The sequence below is a fragment of the Rousettus aegyptiacus genome, unplaced genomic scaffold (assembly GCF_014176215.1).
Source record: "Rousettus aegyptiacus isolate mRouAeg1 unplaced genomic scaffold, mRouAeg1.p scaffold_m13_p_1, whole genome shotgun sequence".
NCBI classification, from domain to species: domain Eukaryota; kingdom Metazoa; phylum Chordata; class Mammalia; order Chiroptera; family Pteropodidae; genus Rousettus; species Rousettus aegyptiacus.
Window position 1 is genome coordinate 96,883,555 of NW_023416284.1, and position 21,450 is coordinate 96,905,004.

Here is a 21,450-nt window from a genome sequence, read left to right on the forward strand (position 1 = left end):
GGGTTTGGTTTTGACGTAGACAAGGCAGCAGGGCCGACTCTCAAAGCCTCTGCAAACAACCTGAGAAGACTTCTCAAAAATGCAATCCTGCACTTTGAAGGAGACAGTCTTTATGGGGGCAATTTTCCAATTGCTGCCTATTTGGTGTGGTCATGTCTGAGCCAGGGGAGGTTTCTTGACTCCAGGCAAAGATATTTACAGAAAGCTGGATGCCAGGAGCCTGGTGAATTGTACACTAATGGTAAGTGCATCCTTGGTATTAACTAATAGAGGAGCTGTGTATTAGGAGATGAGAAAGGGCATATAAAAATAATAGCCATCTGTAAGGTACTAAAATTCTGCAATGTAATCCTCACTTTGGCACCATGGGGTTAATCTTCCTATTAATTCATATTTTTCAAGGAAGCTGAATGAAACTCTTACTCAGCTGTGAGAGCCAGAGCTGGGATCCGAAACCAGGCTTCTTGGAGGCCACGTTCTGAGGCCTTTTCACCACACCATACCACACCACGCCAGAATGAGGACCTAAAACATCTTCAAGCAGTTCATATCTTATTGATAGGTCCTTTCCAGGAAGAAATCGTACCTCTGGACTTTTTCTCTTTTTAGTTGTATCCTTGGTAGTTACTGTCAGATAACAGAAGTACACGAGGCCTGTTCTAAATAATGGAGATCACAACCCTCATTATAAGTGAAAGAAGCAGGATTGGACCCATGATCAAACACCTGCTGTGTGACATATCTGCACTGAACTGGGTCCAGCTCAGAACAAACTTTTTCCACCAGCTAGGCATTAACAACACTCTTAATACAGAGTTTGGCACATCTCTGTTCAGAGCCCAGTGGTCTGTAGGTTGATTCTGATAGGCTAAGAGGTAGAATGAGAGAGATGTCACAATTCCTCTTCTGCTCTAGTCTCAGAACTCATTGAGGTGGGGACTTTCAATCTTTTTTGCCTCACTCGATCCTTTCAACAATCCTTTAGAACGATCTTCTTCTCATGTTTTTGATGAGGAATGCTGTATTAGTCAAGGTGCTCTGGAGAAACAGCACCAACAGGATGTGTATGTATAGATAAATTTATTTCAAAGAATTGGCTCATACATTTACGGAAGCTTGGTTAGTTCAAAATCTGGTAGGGTAGGATGATTGGTTGGAGACCCAAGGAAGAGTTGCAGTTCAAGTCTGAAGCCCATCTGCTGGCAGAATCCCAGAAGTTAATCTTTGTTCTGTTAATGTGTTCAACCAATTGGATGAGGCTCACCCACATTATGGAGGTTCATCAATGGTATCCAAAAAAAAAAAAAAAAAACCCTCACAGAAATGTCTAGAATAGTGTTTGACCAAATATCTAGGCAACATGTGCTAGCCAAGTGGATACATCAAATTAACCATCACAAACACTAAGTTTAAGAAAGTTACCTGTCATGCTGAAGTTGTACATCAGTGAGAAGCAAGGCGGGGATTTAAATAAGATCTCTGATTCCAACACTTGAATTCTCTTCATTATCTTTTATAGACCATGTTAGTAAATCAGAGAAAAGAATATATTATTTGCAAGTAGCTTCATATTGATTAGATGGCATAGTCATGAGATACATATTCATTCTTCTAAAGTTTCTCACTGAGTGCTCCCAAGGTCCATGAAAAATAGAGCAGGAGCTGTGCCCTGGGAAGTGAGTAAGGAGGGATCTTTGTGAAACTACTTCTCCCTAGGATGTGAGAATAGGCTATTGCCTTGGAAGTACACAGTTGGCTTGGTGAACTATGGGTAGCCAGGATAAGACTGGTGAATTATTTGAGGATCCCTCAGTGAACAAGTAGAATATTCTAGATGACCAGTGTGCTGCACAGGGTCTCATTGCATGTTCAGTGAACCTTCCCGGAACATGCAGGTGACTGATGTGTGAAGAAAAATAGAGGCCCTCCCTGACTGTTGTGAGATTAGGAGATACTCCTGCCCTTACCTTAGGGCTCGATGTGTGATAGAGTTGGGGGTCTGGAGTAAATCAGATCATTTTGGATGGTGTCCTCCCATTTCATGGATTCTTCAGGGCTCACCAGCACCAAAAACAGCCCCATAGCATTGAAAGCCACACATTTTATGAGCTTCACTTATTTCTTTTCCCAACAGAACCTGAGTAAGCTCATCTGGGCAGGGATGGAGACTCCCTTCTCCCAGACCTGGAATATTCTCTTGCACAACCTCACTTCTCCTGTTCCCGTCTTCCTTGTGCTTCCCACTCACGACCTCTAAGTCTCTGGCCCTATCTCACCTCATCTTTAATTCTTTCCTTTCTCTCACTTTGCCTGGAATGAGTTAGTGAGGGTATTATAAAAGGAGTTAGTTCTAAAAGGAGTTAATGAGGATATGCTATTTCTCATTAGATCTGCCTCTTCATTTCTATTTCTCGTAAGGTCTGCCTCTTCATTTCTATTTGGTCTGCTGCTAATCTCTATTATTTCCACTTTATTTCCTTAAGACTGGACAATTAGATTGGCCTGTGGCATGATTTCAAGGGTGGATGGTCACAACACAGCTCCTGATACTAGAAATTGGTCAGTACTAAAGCTCTCTTATGCTTTAGTAAATTTTCTGTACCCTTTCCCCCCCCCAAAAAAAACAGTTAAAAATAGATATCATTTATTTAATATGTGCCATCTGCTTGGAAATATAGACAACAGTTGGAAAAGTAGGATTAAAGTTGAGAGGAAAGTGATGTTTAGACTATAGATTTGGGCATAGAGACAATGGTTGACTTTCCCAGACAGTTATTGAGCCTGTGGTGGAATTCACAAGAATTGAATAATTCATTAGAGGAGAATGAAATCACAAGAAGAGAGTCTGTGTACATTCAGGAGAAGGACTGCCATTAGTAGATTTCCTGGGGAGCATCAACATCTAGGTGGGAAAAGAGGAATCAGGAGAGAAACTGCACAGGGTAAGTGGTAGTGATAGAAAGGCATCCCTGAGAAAAGGAAGTGCTTTAAGAAAGGATGTGAGAATGAAGAGTGACAAAATTGGATTCATCTGAAAGACCAGGGGGCCTTAAAAAGGGTAACAACATTGGATTCATCTGAAAGACCAGGTGACCTTAAAAAGAGTAACCGCAGGGATTCAAGGTAGAATGTCAGAGGGCAGCTGAAAGGTGAAGGGGATTTGGGAACATGGTGGATCAGACTTAATTCCTAAATAGACTGACGTTTTCCAGTTCTGGAATTTACTTGCAATCTGCTTCATCTCCGTTGAATTAAATAGAATTCACACCACCTTAGTAGGAATAAGGGTTCTTAATTGGCTTGTTTTGTTTGTTATTTAAAATGTTATAGAAAACACACAGAACTGGAGTCTGAGAAACTACGTTAGGGTCCAAAGTTCTTTATTTGCTGACTGTTCTGTGGCAGAACATTTATCAGATATGGCTTCTTTTCATATATATGAAAAATGAAAGTTAGAGTGATATCTCCTAAAGATGTGAGGTTCAGAAAAGATATGCGTGAATAGACTTTGAATACTATAAAGAATTATGCCAGTGCAAGATATCACATAAAAAAATCATTGTCGTACCTATAAGCTAATGCTCAGGAATTATCTCAATATTGTATTTTGGTGGATTGTTGGGAGTGTATCGGGCAGGAATATATCTGGCTGTAAACAACAGAAGAATCAACTATAATAACTTAAACACATAGGAATTTAGTTTTATCACCTAATAAGAAGTCAGAGGAAGGTGCAGCCACTGATGGCTGTCATCTAGAGCCCTGGCTCCTTCTATCTTCCTGCTCCATCTTCCTTGAGTGAGTGGCTTTTGTTCACAAGGTTGCAAGATGGCTGCTGTATCTCCAGGCATAATGTTCCAAGAGAGAACAAATGGGTGAAGGATAAATGGGACTTTCAAAGTGTCGAAGGGACATGCCATTTGAATCTGACCTTTTCTTAAGAGTTTTTGTGGCAGTTATCCCCTGCCTTCTGCACGACAACCTCACCTGCCCAGAGTTGGTTTTATGGCTATCCCTAAGTTACAAGGGAGTCTGGTGAATATTGTGGACTTCCAATTTTTTAGTTGAGGAAGGAAAAAAGAAAGGGTTTGTCAATGGCTTTTGGAAGCCAACCCGTAATGTCTACTACAGAGCAGAACTCAACTTGCCAATGGAAACTTGATGTGAGGAAAGACATGGCAGTGGGGTATGATGATCAGCAGGGCAACCTGACCACTGTCAAATAGCAGGGCTCTGGGCCCTCTGTGGCTTGGATCAAAACATCTTGGCTGTCCCCCATTAAGAGGCCCAGCCCCAAGACTTGGCCCCTCCTGGCAATCAGCCCTAACCAGCTGCTGCCAAAGGGGTAAATACATTCCAAGTTCTTGAGTCCCTGCTGCATCGTAACTGCGGTTAAGGCATATACTATACGTGCCCACATCCAACCTGGGCTAATGGAAAGTTGACTAGAACTGTGATGGTTTAGTGATGATTTGCAGTTATCTGTGCTTCTTCTATTAATGGGGAGTTGAATACCTACACTCTTATATTATCTAATTGTACAAGCAATTTACATGTCATGTATATCACTTTTATGTTCATTCTCCAATCCTTGGGAACCATGAAGGATAAAGCATTATGTTCTCCTTTTCTTACTCTGGAAGGGCTCTTAAACCAAGCCATTCCCCTAAGCCCCTCCAGCTAGGTGGAGAAATAGACTATAATTAGAATCCAGACCTGAACACCTAGAAAACTCGACATAGGTCATCACGCCTTGTGGGTGCCAACTGCTTACACACTCCTGGGATTGTGGAGGAAGCAGAGATGATCAAATACTTAGCCTGAGGATGGTGCCAATCATGGAGGAGACCGTTGCTCTTGATTCTAAGGCAATTTCCAGTGCAGTCCAGGAGATGGATCACAATCACATTTAAGAAAAAAAAAGTTTTTAAAGCAATTTTTAAAAGTATGAATAAGAGCTATTGTAAACGGCTCAAACCCTGTACATAAGCAGTGAAGTAAGATGAATTGACTGGCACTGAGTTGGAAAAGCTATACAGAGGCAGAGAGTGTGGAACATAATTTTATAAAAATAAACTTTTTTTTTTTTTTTTTTTTTACATACACACTCCCAAAGAAGAAATGGAAAAGTTGTTAGGGTGTGGACCAGGGCTTCTAATTAGCTGTTCTGTTCTGCCTGATTTATCTCCCTTCTAGCCCTAGCACCTTCCTGGGACTTACTGTTCCCCGAAGGGACACTTCGGGGATGGAGAGGGCCCCCCTAGCCCCCAACCCACACACCTGATCCCCTCGGCTGGCTCAGATCAGGTCTTCGTGCCCATTGCCCACTGGAGGAGCAAGGAGAAACCTACTGCCCAGGTCGCCACTTTTGCCTCCTTGACCCTTACATGTTTCCAAAACAGAGGGAGCCCTGAGAAGGCTCCTTGCCAAAGCTGGAAACAGCTACCCTCATTGTCTGCCTCGCCCTGCCGGCTGTGCTCTCCCTTCCTCCCTCCCCTCCTTTCTGTCTCAAAGTGTGAAAATTACAAATCCCAAGGAACTGCAATCAGAACTCTACCTAGGGAAAATTCAGAGTATCCTTGCCATAAATATCCCGCTCCAAGACGCCTGACGTCAGAACGGGGCGGGCAGGGGAGCGAGGCCGGCGGGGCGGGGAGGCGGCGGTGGTTGCTCTCAATACAGCGGAGTCCAGCGAGCGGAGCGGGAGAGCGGCCACGAGCGCGCAGCCGGGGTTCGGGCTGCAGGGAGCGGCGCCCGCCATGGGGTCCTCGGAGTAAGTGCAGCTGCCCCGTCTCTTCTGCTTCGCGTCTGTCCGTGGGGCGGGGGCCGGGCTGGGGAGGCTTTCTGCGGGCACTTCTCCACTTTTCTACCCTCTACTTTCTTCACAGTGTGAAAAGGGGATTGGAAAGGCAGCGGCTCCACAGGCTCCCTGTTTTGTTTCTCCAAAGTGTTTGCAGGAGCCACCGGACCTTGAGTGGGCTCCCAGGGCCTGCGTGCGCGCCTGTGTGTGTGTGTGTGTGTGTGTGTGTGTGTGTGTGTGTGTCCGTCCGTCGGTATTTGCACATCTGGACACAGGAAATGTCTTTGGAAAACTTTAAAAATTGTTTTTTGTTTGTTTGTTTGTTCGTTTGTTTTGTGGCTTTGAAATCTGATTCCTTGTCACAAGTGGACAAACATAGCTGGTACCCACCCCCCCAAACTGACAACTTTTTGGTGGGTGGCTTTCCCCTGTTCAGTTTGTGCCTTCATTCCCGTGATTTAACTCTTCACCAGCCCCCAACTCCCACTTGCAAGCCTGGCTTCTGGCCAGCAGGCAGGGCAGGGGGGAGCTGGAGGTTCTTGCTCTCAGTGGCAATAGGACTTTGAACAAGAAAAGGAGCATCTCAGGAGAGGGGTCCTGATTCTGGGGTCTTTAGTACCTGTGGCTGCTGCGAGTTCTCCTGCTGTGGCCCTGACATTGCCAGTCCATGGGACTTTAACTTAAATGAGAAGGAAGGGTCTGGTCAGGAGGCAGGTAATAGTAAGGAGGAGGAGGAAGATTGTAGAGGTGGTCCCCAGTACACTGTGGCTCTGTGTCCAGCCTTGCTCAAGGAGTGGGATGAATGTGTCTGCCACATGTGCCCACAGTGCGGGCCGCGCCGGGTCCTCTGGGAGCACCGTGGTGCCCCAAACAAGATGCAAGCTCATAACATAAAGAGACATGTCTGAGCTGTGGAGTGGAGGAAGGAGGGCGGTGGGGAGAGGGAGAGAGATTTTTATCAAAATTGAACACAGATTGCTGAGGTCTGGGCTTGATTTAACTCTTCTCTCTCTGCTCTGGCCACTTTTCCACATTTCAGTGGTAGATTTGCAAAGTTCCTGGGAAGGTGGCAAGGAAAATCACGCCTCTCTAGGAAAGAAGCCCTGGAGGTTTTTCTTGAAGCTGACATGCGAATGAAAGCAACTTCCCATCTTTGAAAATCTTGAAGTTTTGTGTTTCCCCTCTTCCAAGTTCGGTGTCAGCTTCTTGGATTTCTCTGGAAAGCCAGCTAATGGAGGGAATGGATTGTCTTGAGGATGCAGAGGGGGCTATGGCTCACTCTCTCAAGAGTGGGGGGAAAGGGTGCGCCCACAGTGTGGACCCAGCAACCCTGGATTGCCCAATGCATGGCTCTGGATGTCAGTAGCTGGGTTCAACAAACCAGTGACCACAAAGAGAGCCCTTTCAGCTTTGCCCTAGCCTGGTCTCTGGTTTTGTATTTTGCAATAGAGCCAACCTACAATGTTTGGGTGGGAGGAAGATTACTGGACTCTCCCTGTGTCCTAGAAAAATGAGAGAATGAAGGGACAAGGAGGAAATCTGGATATCAAAATGGGCCTACAGGAAGTTGGAGATTTAGGATGGATTTTTTAAATTATACAAATTGACCCCTAGGGAAGTGCTATAATAGATTGAGCAGACAGCACTATGTCAGAAATAGACTCACTTAACTTCAGGAGTACATCTTCAACTCAAGTGAAATGAAGAAGGAAATCACTTTAATAGCAGTATAAACACGTGTCTAAACAGAGGTAGCAGGGTACCCGTGAGATGCACGTGCAGGCACATGTTTATGCATTTGTGACTGTGTCGTGAGTGGTCCTTGCCTCAGGCATGGAAGCATAAGCAGCCCGTTTCTCATCTGTGCTGGGAGCTGCATCTGACCCCCATTTCTTCCTTAAAAAAAAAAAAAAAAACAACTGTGCTATTATTGTCTTGCTGCCCCGTAGTTGCATGCTCTGGTGCATAGCTCCTAGCTGAGTTTTCAGAGCTTTTCCTCCAGATCCTGGGATGCTGAGGGAATACTCGTGCCCCCATCAGGACAAAAAGAGGAGAAAAACTTCTGGAACTTAGAACATAGAAGAAAGTCAGGCTTTTGGAAAGGGGGAGGATGTGAGAGCAGGACCAGTAGGAAGGCCTGTGGATATTTTTTCTTTTGATGAGTGTGGGGGAGGTTGAAAGGCTACCGCTTTCTGTGGGAACATGTTCCCTCCCCGGTCTTCTTTCCTAACCTCCCGCCTCCAAAGTTTTAGACCCAAACAGGTGTCCGTCACTGAAGAGCCTTGGATTCAGGGGTGAAGAAGAAGGCAAACTGAAGTGCTGATAGTCAGGAGGGCACAAGGATAATCGATGGAACCGAGGCTTGCTTCTTTGGTTTCAGTGGAGCCAGTGGAAGGAACAAATTTAAATGTTCGCTCTCATTCCCACTGTTTACAAAGAGAAAGCTGAATATCCAGGGACAGAGGGCATCCATTGGAGATAGACTCCCAGAAAGGCAGGGCTCCTCAAGAAGAAAATTGGGCTTTCAAGTCTTTCATTATGTGGGTTTCTTCAGAGAATCAGTGGAATCCTGACTTTTCTGGGTTTGCCCTGGGAGACATTTCACAAACTTGAGACCTGGGACAGATTCCCAGGCCACTGACGCTTAAGCTGATGATGAAGACTTCTCATTGCTCTTTCCATGAGCTCAAGCTCTGGCTAGCTCTTCAACTATGTCTGAGATCAGAGTATTAGGATGTATTTCTAGGCTCCCCTGAAGGTCCAAAGGGCAAACACACCTGGCAGAAAACAAATTAGAGGTTGTCCTTGGCTTTGATAACCAGATGATCTTCTAGATCTCCACAGCTAGAGTCTCTCTGTTCGAGGATCCTGTGTCCTTCAGCTCTGGACTTCAAATGAAGCCTTTCACAATGGAAAGAGTGCAGGCTTCGGAGCACTGCTCTGGGTAAGGATTAGTCATCAAGGATCCGTTACTTATTCCTATGAGCTTCAGAGTCCTCATCTGTAAAATTAGGATATTTACTTCACAAGGTTATTAGAAAAAAATGATATTTATGCAAAAGAACTAAAATGGAGCTAGGAATGCTGGAGACCCTTAATAAAGGGACTATTGTAATTTCAGTCTTCAGTCATCAGGAGACTGTGTTGTTGGGGAAGGACCTCTCCCCAAATCTAGCAATGTGTTTTCCATTATTGAAGGCTGCCATGAGTGGAGTTTCTAGGGCTCAAGTCACTTTTACTTCTTCCTTCTAGAAAAGGTGGCTATTGGGGATTATCCACGAGCATGCCTGCCCCATTATCTTGAGAAGTGGGAGGAGACACCAGGCATCTTTGATATCTAGCCTGGAAACCACTCGTGTGTGAGTGAGCTCTCTCAGGAGGGAGAAGGGCAACAGAGTAGGTTGTGTGTGTATGGTTGGGGTGGGGAGATGGGATTGGGGCAGGAAGATTATGAACCAGAGTCTTGAAGAACAAATATGAGGTCAGAAGTTGGTTAGGCAGCCACTGTTCCTCAAGGTACTGAGGTCAGGGTAAGGGAAAAATCTGATGGATTGTAAAAAAATGGAAGCTTTAGCCCACTGTGAACATCTCTAGTAAGCGTGGTGTGGGGAGACTGCCCCCAGATTGATACACTGTCTAGGAGAGTAGCTAATCCAAGGACCGAAGAATCAACTGATGCTAGAGAGAGCAGCTGCAGGTTCTCTTGGCCAGTCTCAGAGCTTCTAAGTTATCCTTCAAGTTGACATTTAAGACTTTGAGGATCACATTTGTTTCTGTTTTGTTCGAGCTCTCTCTTTAACCATGGCCTGGAATGACTTTTCAGCTTTTAAGAGGCTCAGCCAGTGGCCAACTTCTCTTGAGATGGCCCAGATTGGGGGTCAGTGAATTCCTCATTCCTGGCAGTATCCATTTCTCTCTCTTCTCACATTTTTTGGTTTGTTTGTTTTTTGTTTCATTATGAGGTTATAAAACTGCACTGTCAAGATGCTGTGTAGGGAGGAAAATGCCTTTTCTTTGGACGTGTGTATCACACTAATGCTGTGCAAGGCTTATCAGATTGTGGGCATTAACAGCTGTCATGGACTTCTTTCTGGGGCTCCCCCTTCAAAAAAGAAAAGAAAAACCTGAGAAAATTAAACTTTAGGCAGTTTTCTATCTCTTTTAATCCTGGCCAAAAAGGAGCCCAATTATTTGTAGGGTGCCCTGTGGTTCTATGGAAAGAGCTTCAGAACCAAGTAGATGCAGGTTTGAGTTCTGGCCCTGCCAGGTCACAAGCTGTTCAACCTCTCTGATTCCTCTTTGTCTGTCAAATGAGAATAATAACTATTTTCACTTCTCAGAGTTGTTCCGAAGATGAAATAATATATGAGAAGGACATAGCAAACTGCTTGGTGCTCGGAAAATGTTGAAAATGCCTTTCCCCTCTCTAGTTCTAAGCTCATGAATGTACATATGTTTGGACATTTGTCCATGGGTCAAAGTAAATAAGCCATTTATTCAAGGCTTAACAACAGTGCTCAAAGGCTAGCTATCTCAGCTTGGAGATGGAGACCTTTAATACAAAAGCGGAGCACAGATCAGCACTCTCCATGCCAAACAATGACAGTCCCATGTGACCCTCTACTAGAATAAAAGGAAGGCCATCAGCTCACTCACCCATCAACCTGGGCTATTGGTGAGCTCTCCATAGAGCTTGTTTTAGAAACCCCAAACACTGTTTTGGTTCAGAGTGAAGGTCAAAACTGGGGAGAGAAATCCTTGAGGCAGTATATAACATTAAAACCTAATAATAATGGCACAGTGACTACAATACTTTACATTTGTATGATGGTCTACCGTTTGAAAAGTACATGGCCTCATTTCATCATCATATCAATCCTATGAGATTGGTATTATCCACATTTTATGGCTCCTACTCTATAGGCTAAAAGTCTTCCCTTAATTTACACTATAGGTAAGAAACAGGAGGCGAAGGAGAGTTCAAGCAGTGGGTTGCAGCCCTGGCTGCACATTAGAATCAGCTGGGGAGCTTGTAAAGCTATCAATACCTGAGCTCACCCTGGACCAATTAAGCTGGCTCTCTGGAGAGTAGGGGGTAGGCACTGAAAGTTCTACAGGCCCTCCAGTGAGTCCAAGGGAAGGGTGAAGAGTACTGTATCAAAGTTAGGACCCAGGATATCAGGCATAGGTTAAACAAACTGGCAAGACTTTGCTAGGGTTTAAGCTCCGTGAAGGTGGGGACTTGCCTGGTTCTCTCTGTATCTCCCGAACCTACAATAGCATAGGGCACAAGGACACTCAATACATTTTGGCTAAATGAATGAATGAATAAGCTGCTATAGGAACCAGCAATTTCAACAGCTGAATCCAGCCTGTCACCTTATTATGTAAAGGTTTATTGGAACACAGTCATGCTATTTGTTTATGTGTAGTATGTGGCTGCTTTCACACTAAAAGGGAGGAGTTTCATGTTGTAATAGAGACCATGTGGCTCACAGTGCTGAAAATATTTAATATCTGGCCCTTTAACAGAAAAAGTTTGATGGCTCCTGCTCTGGATCTCAGACAAAATTGGAACAAGTATATCTTAGAGCAGGGGTCCTCAAACCCCAGGCTGCAGATGGATACTGGTCCTTGGCCTGTTAGGAACTGGGCCACACAGCAGGAGGTGAGCAGCAGGAGGGGGAATGAAGCTTCATATGTATTTGCAGCTGCTCCCCAGAGCTAGTAGCACTGCCTCAGCTCCACCTAAGATCATCAGGCATTAGATTCTCATAGGAGCACTGGTCCCTGGTGCCAAAAAGGTTGGAGACCCCTTCCTTAGGGGGAGTCATTACAATATTGTGGTTAAGTATATGGGTTCTAGAATCAGACAAATATGGGTTTGAATCTCGGCTCTGCCACTTACCTGTTGTAAGACCTTGCATATTATTTTACCTCTCTGAGTCTCAGTTTTCTTATGTGAAAAACACAGATGATAATAACTGTTTCCCTTTTAGGATAGTTGCGTGGATTATCAGCCCTTGACCTAGAGTAAGCACTCAAGAGACATCAGCGCTTGCTATGATGGTTGTTGTTATAGTTACTTGCAATTAACTTAGTAGAACAAAAACTGACTAGATCAAAGTCAAATCTAATCCAGTATCACAAACAGAATAAGGGATGTGTAGGAAAAAAATAATGAGTTAGTAAGCTGGTGTGATGAAGAAAAACTGATGTGAGGTTTCTGAGGTAAATGGTGTCTTGTTAAGATAAAACAGATCAGGTGCTCCTGTATGGGTGACTTCTCTGTCTCCATCATTCCTCAAGGGGTAACTTAGATTTTATTGTACTGAATCTGGTCACAAGAAGGTCCCACTTCTATACCTTTGTTTATAGTTCTTTCTGAAAGGCCCTTCCCTAATCCTTATCTTTCTGGTCTACTTGTATGCCAGCCTTGCTCAGGTCCCCCCTCTCTCAAACTCCCTCTTAAAGATCACCCCAATCACTCCTTTCTCTTTATTCCCATGAAGTTGGCACACAGCTCTGCCATAACATTTAACACATTGCATTATAGTCAAGAAAGGAGTGAATCTCCATCTTGCCTTCTACGTCTTTGAAGCTCATGAAAGTCAAATTGCATTGTAGAGTCCACACCTGGTAGTCAAACAGTGTCAATTGGACCCTTGATTCAATGCAATGAAACCTGAATTAACTCTTGATGAGTGAGTAAGAATTGCCCAGGTGCTGATGGGTTTGCAAGAGTGAATCCCATAGCTAACCAGATAGAGAAGAGCTACCCGGTTTAAAGACTTAAGTGGACCCTTTGTGTCCTCATCCCTCTACTCTGTGGTGGCTCCTGCCCTTTGGGATACCTCTTCTAGCTGGCAGCCAAGGACAGGGAAAGATGGAAGAAACTTAAAACCAATTCTTTGACTTCTTGTCAGCACATGTGGTGAAAAGTTGGGTTTTGGCTTCTCTGGGCTTTTTATGTATATGTGCCAAGATAATTGGGAGTTAGCTTGCTATGGTCAGCTTTCATTAGCATGGTAATAGAGAGAAGCATGGTCATGGATAATAGCAAACAGCAGATAATTCACAGCATTGCCATTTTACTATAGAATGTGTTCCATAATTTTTATAGATTTTAGTGAGCAATTTATTTTGGTGGCAAATATAGCTTGTGTATGGAATAATATTAAAATGAAGTTCTCTAATGATTAAGGGAAGGGCACAGAAAAATCCTGGCCTTGAATTAAATATGCCTTTTGATCAACCCCAAATGGACATTTAGGAGCTACCTCCTAAAGTGAGGAGGTGGAGGGGGAATGAAATAGTATGTTTATATAGGACTCTATTGTGCACATGTGATATGCTGATTATTTTTAAAAATGTATTCTTTATCTGATTTTTCCAAATTATGAAAGTAATTCTTCTTTGCTTAAACAAGTGAATGAATGACATGCAGAGGTACAAAAAGATAAGTGGAAAACAATCTCTACCCATTCCACACCCTGATAATTAATGTTACTTGCCTAGAATTATATCCTTCCGTATATTTTTCTTTGTTCATACAAATACCTACAGGTATGTATATAGGTAGAGAGGGATCTCGTTTGTTTTCCACTGAAATTGAATCTGTGCACATCACTCTGTAGCATAGTTTTCTTCCCCTTGACATATATCAAGGTAATTCCCACAATGGATCAAGTTCTTTTTTTCCCCTGATTTCTTTATGCTTAGATATATATAGCTCTATATATTTGAGATCATGCCATTTTTGTAGAGATGTTTATTTTTCCATCGGTCAGTTCTTAAATGTCGTTTCATCCTGGCCGATCATCAGATTGGGTCTCTGAGTGACATACCACGCATCTACGTCTTTGGAGCTCATAAGAAAGCTTTGCTTTGGCACTCAAGCTGAGTGAGTGATGTACCAGGCCTGCTGATCATCCTAGAGTATGACTACATGTCGTATGTGGCCCTCATTTGTCCCTAGGGAAGCTGTTGAACATCGGGTCCTGTGGCTGCCCCCACCCCCTTTTCATTAGATTTAGCCTTCCCTCCTTTAGTCTCCTCAGTCACCAAAAATGCAGGAAGAAATATTGAAGACTGATACATTAGCTTGGAGGACAGTCCTGATGGGGCAAACCAGGCAGTGCAGTGTAATGGGCAGCTGTGTGAACTCTACACTCTGGTTGCTTGGCTGGGTCCAAATCTTGTGTAATGGACACTGGGCTGTGCTACCCATTCCGGATCAACTCCCAGCAATGGGCAGTGCTGGCAGTGGTCAGCCCTCATAGGACGTGCCCCTGCTCAAGAATTGCCTTGCCCACAGTCACTCCTGTTTCACATTCCCCTTCTGAGTCACTTGTATCCAATGACTGGTGAGAGCGATGAAGGCCTGGCCCTTCTGTCCCAACGTGAAAAATTCTAAAAGGCCTCCCAGCTTCAAGGCTCCCCATCGGGTCGGCCAAGGCCTTCATTGAGGCCGTATGGCATCCACACTTCTCCCTGTGCACAGTGCCACCTCCTTCTTGTCCCTCCTTCTCATGGGTAGTTGATTCTAAGAGCCCTTCCTAATAACCCCTTGCTTGTCCATGTGTTGTGACCATTTTATAGGAAACTATTTTGGAGGAGTCCATTATTTTCTAGGTAATCCTTGGCAGCTATGTTAGAATATGAAAAAAGTATACTTTTTTCCTGTGTTCTATTTTATCTTTTCTAGGTGAGACACAATTGATTTCTCTACGAGTAGGATTGTGTTATAACTGAGAAGACTGAGCAAATATTTTGACTTTTATTGCCAAGTCTGCATTTATTCCTGCTCCTGTCCCTGCTCTCCATGCTAGGCTGTGGGGTGTAGATATATCCAGGTAGAAGCATGAACAATTGGCTTTATTGCCATCTTGTTTGGAGATGGAGACTGGACAAGTTGACCTTTGGGAATTTCGCTCCATCTTACTGGTGCTTCTGCAATATAAAGGGAGTGGTCTCAGAGGACTCTGCTAACCCACTAGGAGCTGCCTTCCTGCCTGCATAGGTATTCACATCATGCCTGTGTGGTTTTTTGCAAGATCTGATTTGTCCCCGTGGGTGTTTGTTTCTTACGAGTTTATCCCGAGCACAGGCGGTCTTTGGCACTGTGAGCTGAACATTCCGCCTTTCAGGTTATGTACACTGATCGCTTGCCCGAGTGCCAAAGCAAAGCTTGCCTGCATGATGGATGCTCAGCATGCCAGACTCGGGGACCTAGACTTACAGTTCAACATCTGACCACATTCGTGGGGGTCAGTGTCAACACTCTCTCCCTCATTTCCTCCCAGACACCACAGCCCCTAGCCTAAAGATCCCTTGACCAGGCAGCAAGAGAAGGGAGTGATTCCAGGTCAGTGGGGAGATTCGTCAATATTTCCACTGTGCCAGAAGCAACTTTGAAGTTAGTTGGAAACAAATTCAGGGTTTCTGTGGACTTTGGGCAGTAGAAGGGCCACTCCATTTTAACTCTTCTTTTCTTTTTTAATCCCCATCAATATATTTATCAGTCTGTTCTTAGTCACATGGCATTGGTCTGGCAGCTACCCCGAGATAGAGTTAGGAGTTGCCTCTTTCTTTCACAGTTGATAATTTACCATCACTGTTACCCTGAACAGAGGTAATATTATTGAAGTCTGTGGCTGCCTAAGTGCTGACAAAGCTGATAAACAGACCAGATTTCTGAGTATAAGGCTGTGGTTTAGGAAACAGGTCCTGAGTTCAGATTCTGGCTCCACTTCTTGCTATCTGGATGGCTTTGCACAAGTCAGTTCTTATCTGTGTGCCATAGTTTCTTCATCTGTAAAATGGGTTGTTGTGAAGATAAAGTTGAGGCATGATTTGGTAATAAGGAAAAAGGAGGAAAAATACTGAAAACCATGGTTGGCACATAGTAAGCACTAAAGATTGTTAGTGATAATGATGATGGTGATGGAGATGATGATGGAGAACAGGACCAAATGTCATTAGCTCTCTTTGCACAGCATCTTGCACCAAACCTGATGCAGAGCTGGGGCTCAACAAGTGTTTATTAAATAAAATATCCCACTGCTTTTGGGGAAGTATCTACTGCCTACTTAGCTCAATCCTCTACCAAAAAAAAATTTTTTTCCATTTAAAATTTTATTTTAACTTTTGATGTTTGATATGATTCAGAAAAAGACACAATTTATAAGTATGCAGCTCAGTGGGTTTTCACAGACCCAACATGTCTGCATAACCAGCATCCATATCAAGAAACAGAATGTTCCAAAGCTCCCTACTTCCCCCACTCTGCGAAGCTCCTCAGGCCCCTTCTGGCTACTACTCTTTCATTATCCTGACTCCTAATACCATAGATTACTTTTACCTGTTCTTGAACTGCACATAAATGGAATCATACAATATGTATTTGTTCGTGATTGGCTTCTTTTGCTCAGCGTAATACTGCGTAGATCATTTATTCTCATCGTTGTGTAGTACTCCACTACGTAACTATACGTACTTTTTTTTTTATCCACCGTTCTGTGGATGGGCAATTGAGGAGTTTTCAAGTTTGGAGCTGCTGTGAACAGTCTTGCTATGAGCATTTGTGCACTTGTTCTTGGGTGAACATGTGAATGCATTTGTGTCGGTGTGTTCCTGGGAGTGGAACTGCTGGGTCATCAGGAATGCATGTGTTAAGCTTTAGGAGGTACTGCCAACCAGTTCTGTGAAGTGGACGTACCATGTTTTCTATTTTCTGTAAAGATGAAGAAGTTCCAGCTTGGTAGTGCAAGGGCTTGAGGCCCAGTGATATACCAGGGTTCCTGAGACCTTCATATCCTCCATGCCCTTTATAACCGAAAGCTCACATGTTCTAGAAAGGCTGCTGGAGGTAGGCATGTCCTGTATACCAGGCACTGTGCTGGGTGTCTTTACTGATATTACTTCATCAAATCCTTATAGCTATCCCATGATATGAGATGGATGTTATCATCCCCTTTTACACAGGAGGAAACTAAGGCTTAGAGGGGCTGAGTGACTTGCCTAAGATCAAAAAGGGAGAAACTTTCAGAGTCAGGATATAAAACAGATATGCTTGACACCAAAGCTCCTGCATTTTGGGATCTGATGATGAATAATTTTGGTTTTAGTGCTAACACTGGATATAAACACAGACACAGATGTGGGGGCAGTTCCCCTAGAACCTGTGCCAGCTATAGGGTGATGGCTGTAAGGAGAAATTCTGTAAAAAGGAGCAGAAATAAGGCTACTCAATGACCTTGAGAAGCCAAATTGTTTTCCTGCCCAAAGGCTGTTGGAGAAAGTCATAAATTTCCTGGAAGGCAAGGGTGACCATGTAATTTACTGTCTAAACCAGGACTCTTTTAAGAATGAAAGGACCACTAACTGGATAGGATACTGTGGAAGTAGGCATAAATTGGCACTGTCCCAGGTAAACTGGGATAAGTGTTTACTCCCTGAAAGTCTGAGTGGGCATCTCATCTCCTGGTCAGTGGGACTGTCCAAGTTCTTTCTAATTCTTTCAGAACACTGTCTAGAGTTTGCCCTGATGCAATGGACTCTAGTCTCCTCTGTTTATGCTGACATGGGGCCTGACTTTCTTCCTCCCCTCTCCACACAACTCCCTGCTCAAATGTGGCTCTGACAAGGTGAGTTTCCCTTGACAGGTCCAGTTACCATTGAGATGCATATGCTATCAGCCTAGAAGGTCCTAGAAGGCTAAGCTGTCCTTACTGTGATATTGATGGCACATATCCAGGTGGAGGCACAGTGTTAGTACTCAGGGAGTACTTGTTGACTGTATATATCATTTATCCATGTGCTCATTCATTCATTCATAGTCCATAGAACAAGCTTAGTTTAGATTCTCTTCTCTTTTTTGATCTGACTCCTAGTCCACTGGTTCATCAAGATAAGTCACTTATGTGTATATAAGTGTGCATGTAAGCAAAGGACAAAGAATAAAGTGAGCAGCAAAAGATATTGTACTATGGGATTTGGTATCAGGATCTAGGCCGAAATTTCAGCCATCTACTAATTAGCTGAACTTCTTTAGATAAGTGATTTAGCAATTTAGCATGTTTGAGCCTCGATTTTAGTCATGTGAAAAATGGGAACGACAATAATATCTGTGGTACAGGAATTAAATGAATCTATGTTGCAGGGGATATGAAAAGTGCTCATTACACTGCAAAGTGCTGTGTAATTCTTATTTATTAATGGTTGTGGTGGTTCAACAACTATCTGAGAAGCACTGGTGTAAGGTGCTGTGCACTGAGGCAGGTTCTGGGGAATGAATTTTGCTCCTGGTGAGCAAAATTCATTCCCCTTCCAGGGCCTGCAGTCTCTTAAAGTGAGACATATAGTGCATATGTGGCCAGCCCATGTAACCAGGAGCTTTTATTAATAAATAAGGAAGGAATCAGCAAATTCTTCAAGGCCATAGAGATTTGACATGGGTATCAAATATATGGATGCAAAGGATAATTAATTTCTCATTAAGCCCACAACTGCATTTTTTTTTTACCAGAACAACAAGAAGTATTTAAGGGCTTATGTGTGCCCAGCAGTAGTTTTGGTGTAGCATAGTGGCTTCTGGTGCATATTCTGGGATCAAACGTCTGGGATTCGAATTCAGATTCCACCACTCACTAGAACTGTAGCCTTGGGCAAATATTTATCCTACCTGAGACTCAGTTTTCTCATCTGTAAAATGGTAACAGATTTGTACCTACCCCCACCTGAGGACAAAATTAAATACTTGTAAAGTACTTAGAATGGTGTCTGGGACATAGTTTGTGCTCAGTAAATCTTAATTATTATTTAATATGCTTTCCGTTGGAATACTAGTTACTGTGTGGTGCTGATACAATACATAATGAGAGGAGGAAAGATTGTTTTGAGATGGGGAAGGCTTTGTGGAAAAGAAATGGCCAAGGTATTTTTGGACCTCATTTACACCCTGAGCAAAAAGATTTGTTTATTGCTATGATTGCTCTGTTCTTAAAGCACATAAAAAGAAGATTTGGTATGGAAGAAAGTTCTTCCCTTAAGAAATATAGGTCAGTCTATGGCCATGCTACCCTGAACAAGCCCAATCCTGTCTGATCTTGGAAGCTAAGCAAGGTCAGGCCTGGTTAGTACTTGGATGGGAGACCACCTAAGAAGACCAGGTGCTATAGGTGTAAAAAAAAAAAATAAGGGATTGTAAACTGACAAGGTCCTTGCAATCTGTGAGGTCAACCAAAGGTTGCCTTGCAAAAAAAAAAAAATCTATCTGTGTGTGTGTGTGTGTGTGTGTGTGTGTGTGTCACATGCCTCCTGGAACTTTGAAGTTGGCTAAGATATGGTCCCTGCCCTCATGCATTTCCAAACTAGTTTATCCATTTTTGTGCTAGTCACAGGAGATATTCAAATGGGTCCTAAGAGTACTAACAGGATCTAGGAGTAAAGAATACTCTTCTGCGGAGAAGCTCAAATTTGAGACATTTGGGTACATTTAAGAGTGTTTGGGAATGCCAGGAAGTTGTGGAGTCTCTTTCCAGGTGTCTTTTGTTATTAGAGGAGTGATTTTATTTGTTGTGATGGTAAATGCATGATGCTTCCTACAGGAAGATGGACAAATGGTTCCTTTGGTTTCTTCAGTCCCTTTGTGATATCTACACAGTTGTGTGTCTTACAGGTGAAAGGCACAATGAAAACATTCTGAACTTTTCCTAGACAATGATGGCAAGGTCTAAAAAAATGTATTCTCCACCTCACCCAGGTATTATTGGAATTTATGCTTTATGTGCTTCATCTCTAATATTATGACACATTTTAAAACTCCTTGTCTCAAAAGACAGGCTTCATTATGCCTGCATCCACAGCTTCTTCTCCCTAAGTTTTCCAGTGGAGAGCAACGAAAATACCCAACTTGTTTAAGCTTCTACAAATTAAAAGAAAATTCTTTTGGTTTTATAAAGCATGCCAATGTAATTCTAACAGTAAAAGGATGCTATAGAATAATAAACATATGAAAATATGTTCAACCTTACTTGGAATCAGGGAAATACCATAAACTGAAATCACAGGGAGACACCATTTCACACTTATCAGATTGGCCAAAAAAATCATGCTTATCACATTGGATGTAGAACCAAAGAATCAAATTGGTACAAAATCTTTAGAGAGAAATTTGGTACTATCTAGTAAAATGGGAGATGCAGTCACCCTATGGCCCAGCAATTTCACTCCTATGAAACTCCAATGAATGCGAAAAGGAAATGTGTTCAGGAATGTTCATTATAACATGGTTTTAAGAGCTAGAAAGCAACTTAAATGTCTACCATCCACCAGAAGACTAAATAATTTGACATATACGTGAATGGAATACTATGGAGTGCAGCAGAAAAAAAACAAATGAAGATGGTTCTAGTGAAGTATAACCTCAGAAACAATATTTAGAGGAAAAAGGAAGCTGCAGATAGATGCCATTTCTACTATGTTTGAAATCATATAAAATAACACTGTCTTTTATTTATAAACATTTATGTGTAATTAATGTAATTAATGTAAAAATATAAAAACAGTTTAGAATAACCACTAAATTCAGAGAAATGACTTCCTCTAGGGAAGGCAGGAAGGACAGCTAGGGAGGAACACAACAGGGGCTCCATTTGCATCTGTGATATTTTGTTTCTTATACTCAATGATGGATAAAAAAATATTTATTTTATTATAGATATTTATAGATAGCTAAAATATTTTTAGTTTTTAAAAAAATTAATCTTTTAAAATGAGCACAAACTCCCACTCTGTCTCCTCTGACCATTGGCACATAGACACTCCGAAGGTTGAACATGAAGCCACTGCCCCTTTGCTCCAGATTCACCTGGGGAATTTTAGGTAGATGTGACCATTTTCAAATGAGCTGTTTTTCAAACATCTACCCTGGGCCCTGTATGCATAAGGCAATCACTGTGTTTGAACTAAAAATCTTGACCTCTTTTTTCCTGATTTGTGGATTTGTTGGGATCCTATTTTGATATATTGATGGAGATGCAAAATAGGGTCATAGTAATAGAAACTAAACAGCAACTGTCTGTCTTGTTCTCTAGATAGCAGATTGCTGGAGCCTTCTCTCATCCCATCCTTTCCTTGGCAATTACGGGGATTTCTTGCTAGTACTGGCAAGTGACCACAACCATCATCCTGACATCATTTTGATAAGGACATGGGATCAACAGTCTCAAATATTTCTCATTGCCCTAGGGGAAACAATCTCCCTCTCCCACCATAATTGCCAATGAAGGTCTCCATCCCTTCTGACTTCCATTATTACAGGCACTGCTTTGTTTCTCTTGCAAACATTTTTACCCTGAAGTGGGAAAGTGCCCACCACTGGGAATTGCTTCACTTTCTTTTACTTGACAATGAAGCTATGGTGACTTCTTTTCTGGGTGCTTATTGAAATGCAGTCTATTCAGCTCTTTTGTGTGCTTTACTCTTTATTACACCCCCCTCTCCCTTGGAATCTGGTCTGAGACCAATACAAGTGGCACTGTGTTGGCCTTGAGTGCCCTGTTCTCTATTGTGCAGCTTCTATCCTTGACTGAGCCTTTGAACCTCAGTGCTCAGTTCTGCACCAGTGAGCCCCTTATCTGAGTAGC

The 21,450-nt window shown here is 42.9% G+C and overlaps 1 protein-coding gene and 1 pseudogene across 3 annotated transcripts in view; both read left to right on the forward strand.

The window, feature by feature from the left end:
* The first annotated feature begins 5,633 nt into the window (after positions 1–5,633).
* Positions 5,634–21,450, forward strand: part of DAAM2 (dishevelled associated activator of morphogenesis 2) — a 106,023-nt gene continuing 90,206 nt past the window's right edge. For 2 of the 3 annotated variants that reach the window (XM_016154309.2, XM_016154312.2), the window contains exon 1: positions 5,634–5,773. The gene's annotated coding sequence lies outside the window, so the exon portion shown is untranslated. Of the gene's footprint in view, positions 5,774–8,622; positions 8,745–21,450 lie in introns of all 3 variants that reach the window. The other variant, XM_036217632.1, reaches the window with a different exon arrangement.
* Positions 18,866–18,984, forward strand: LOC118605905 (annotated as a pseudogene).